The sequence below is a fragment of the Bidens hawaiensis genome, unplaced genomic scaffold, assembly GCF_021521415.1.
Source record: "Bidens hawaiensis isolate Kalapana, Puna unplaced genomic scaffold, B.hawaiensis_p1.1 tig00008321_1, whole genome shotgun sequence".
Taxonomy (NCBI): Eukaryota; Viridiplantae; Streptophyta; class Magnoliopsida; order Asterales; family Asteraceae; genus Bidens; species Bidens hawaiensis.
This window is the reverse complement of record NW_027491591.1, coordinates 1,046,772-1,050,357: the sequence shown is the minus strand read 5'-3', so window position 1 is coordinate 1,050,357 and position 3,586 is coordinate 1,046,772. Positions and strand designations below refer to the sequence as shown.

Sequence of the window (3,586 nt, the reverse complement as noted above, 5' to 3'; positions counted from 1 at the left end):
CAAGCTAAGTTCGCCTGATGACAACTTCGCCTGAGGCCAAGTTCGCCTGATGACAACTTCGCCTAAAGCTAAGTTCGCCTAAAGCTAAGTTCGCCTAAGGTTTAACTTCGCCTAAAGCTAAGTTCGCATAAGGTTTAACTTCGCCTAAAGCTAAGTTTGCCTAAGGTTTAACTTCGCCTAAATCCAAGTTCGATTAGGAAGTAAACTAAAAATCTAATGAAAAATGTGTTAAGACAGCTCGACCCCAGCCAGGGGCTCTGCCCCTTGGACCCTGCTAGGGGCTGCCGCCCCTAGACCCCGCTGCCAGGGGCGCTGCCCCCGGACCCCCGTTCGTTGTGGGTCATATAAAGATAGACATACATTATGAGAAGTGATAGTTAATTGATACGTATACTTGTTATACAGTCAGCCGTGCACAACTGAATAAAGGAATTACGATTAACGGTGAACGTAACCGTGTTCAGGTGAGTTTCTAGCCCCATTCCTTGTTATGTTTTCGGGGCTGTGTGCATACTTGATGTGTTGTTAATACATTTATCCTAAGTGATAAGTGTATGCCCTATGTGATATATGTGTTATGTAAGAATGATTGCTTGATGGTACGTGAACGATCTTCTGATATTGCACGTACTGTCAGGTTGTAATGCTATGTATAAGGTAAGTATAATATGAATGCTTATGCGTATGAACGTGATAGAGATGATAAAAGAAGGAAATAATGATGTATGGTCGTATGGTTACGAAAAGGGGTACCGAACCCTAATAATACTCGAGGTATGATGTATGGTTGTATGGTTACGAAAAGGGTACCGAGCCCTAATAATACTCGAGGTATGATGTATGGTTGTATGGTTACGAAAAGGGTACCGAGCCCTAAAAATACTCGGGGTATAATGTATGGAACAAAGAGGGAATCGAACCCTACTAATATTCGAAAACTAGGGACCAGACCCTTATAATATCTGTGATGTTAGGGGACCAGACCCTTATAATATCTGTGATGTTAGGGAATCGAACCCTTCTAATATTCGAAACTAGGGACCAGACCCTTATAATATCTGTGATGGTAGGGACCAGACCCTTATAATATATGTGATGTTAGGGAATCGAACCCTTCTAATATTCGAAAACTAGAGACCAGACCCTTATAATATCCGTGAGGTTATAGGGCGAAAGGCTCTTTAAAACGTATGATTATGTATGTAAAGAAAGTATGAATGTAAAAATGAAAGTAAAAGCACTTAAGTGTGTATGAAAGAAAGTTAAGAGGTTAAGTATGAAGTGTAAAGAATGTATTGTATGATTATGTGATTAACTAGAACTCACTCAGCGTAGCTGACTTTTAGTATGCACGCAGGTGAGTAGGATGAGACAGCTGGCTTGAGCGGGGACACATGGCAGAAGAATAAGAGCCTGGCATCTGAAGACTTACGATGTTTTAATTTTAATGTTTTAATGTGAAAGACAAGGGACGTTTTGAGACAAGTTATGAAATATTGTAATGTTTTATGAAAGTTTTATATTCCGCGTAAATGTTTTAATTAACTCTGATATTTAGAACTGTGTTTATGAGTAAATCCAACACGAAAGTAGGGTTACCGGTAACGGGGCCTTACAGTAATACGGGGGATAAAAACTAGTATTTAATAGTTAATGCTATTTTATTTAGGTAGTTTTAGTTTAGGAATGAAGTTCTATTATTATTATTGTTATTATTATTATTATTACGACCTGATAAAGTGGATGGAACCGGGCACTAATGGAATCCACAGCGAAACGACAAGGTCTAGGGTGCTAAACAGAACGCACGATTCCACTGAATCGAGCACGCCTTTGATTTTGCCCTTGATTGATCACCGCCCAATCGAGATCGCTATCTTGACTTTCTATGTTGTGTGACGGCTAAGAAACAGGGGAAAGAGAGGGGCGATTTTAGGGTTGTAATATAATATGTTGTGTTCTATTTATAGACCAAATAATTAAAACTTAACCAAAAAACTTAGCCCTTAATTTTCTAGCCTTCTAGGGCCCGTCCAAATTCATATGCTTAGGGTATTAGAAAACGTACTCATTAAGTTATATAATGATATGTAACGATACAGAGAATATTAGCATGACCGCTGCGGAAGGATGACACGCACAAAAGTTATCTAATAATGTATTAAATAAAAAATTTCAACTCCTACAAGAAAGAATATCTCACACCACTATTTATATGAATTGATAAAAAAAAATCAATTCATTTAACACTACATCTTCAACATCTACTCATTTTTCATTCAGGCGTTGTGTGGATTTTTGTTCATCCTTATTTGTGTATTTAGAAAAACATATCATGTAAATTTTTATGATATGTTTAGGGTATATATACACTCCGTATAGAATGTATGTGATCTATATAGCTCAACACACACATATATATATATATACACAACTATGTAACCCAAACACATTTACATTCACATATCACTTTTTTACCACATAGTGTTTGTTACCTACACAAATTGCACATATTACACACCACTACATTCACATATAGATATCAACATGCTTGGATGAACTTCACAAATTACACATAAATCATTAAAGATCTTAAATTTTCCTACACATAGACTGCACACATCTACATGGTCTAATAGTTTTAACCCAATATTACTAAAAGTTACAATCCATAACCAATATCTACGAAAACTAAAAAGATCTCAACAGAGTTTTGTTGCTCATCAAAAATAACTAATATTGGGTATGGAAAACTTGTGGTTTTTAAAAATATGACACATTTAAACAAATATGAATGAAGATTTTATAGTATAGGATCAAACTGGTATTTGATTAACAATATTTTTGATTAATAATGTCAATTGGAAAAAATAATTTATAAAAAAAACTGTTTGTAATTTTAAATTAATTAGTAATAATTACCAAATTAATTTTATTAATAGCTCATGTTTTACTTCAAGCAGGACACAAAAAGACTAAATTACTTTTTATTCATTAAAATTATTATATATTATACTCTTGCTAATTATAAGTTTGTCATTATTATTTAATTACATTGATCACAAATAATTAATTGTCAAGATCTTTTTCTCATTATTCTCATTGTTAATCTTGGAAGTGTAATTATAGTGAGAAATGTGAGAAAATATCTTAACCATTAGATCATCAATCAATGGCTAATAATAGTGTAATTATTGTAATTAATGAAATTTAAGAGGCATTAAAATAAAAATAAATTAAAAATGGTAAGGTTGAAAAATTTTTCTCACTAATATTAAGTTCAAAACATAAATATCTATAACTACGAAGATTCCCGGCGCGTTGTGCCTGATTGATGTTATTGATAGTCATACTCGTACAACTTATCAAATCGTGCAGTGTGCCTACGAGTCGATGTGAATTCGATCAGTGCCATGTTACGAAACCAATAATTACCCCCTCCCAAAAAAACACACTTTGTTAACGCAAAAATACAATAAATTATTAACATAATGAAACACGCGTTACGCATACGAACCGATGATACTTCAATTGGTATCTGGTTATGACCCAAAAAATAAAGCAAACCATAAATTCGTCCACTCTT

At 34.3% G+C, this 3,586-nt stretch overlaps 1 non-coding gene across 1 annotated transcript; it reads left to right on the top strand.

Moving 5' to 3' along the window:
• The first annotated feature begins 2,061 nt into the window (after window positions 1–2,061).
• LOC143637519 (U6 spliceosomal RNA) lies at window positions 2,062–2,163 on the top strand. The gene has a single exon (XR_013154442.1). It is a non-coding gene; the product is annotated as a U6 spliceosomal RNA (small nuclear RNA).
• The last annotated feature ends 1,423 nt before the right edge of the window (window positions 2,164–3,586 follow it).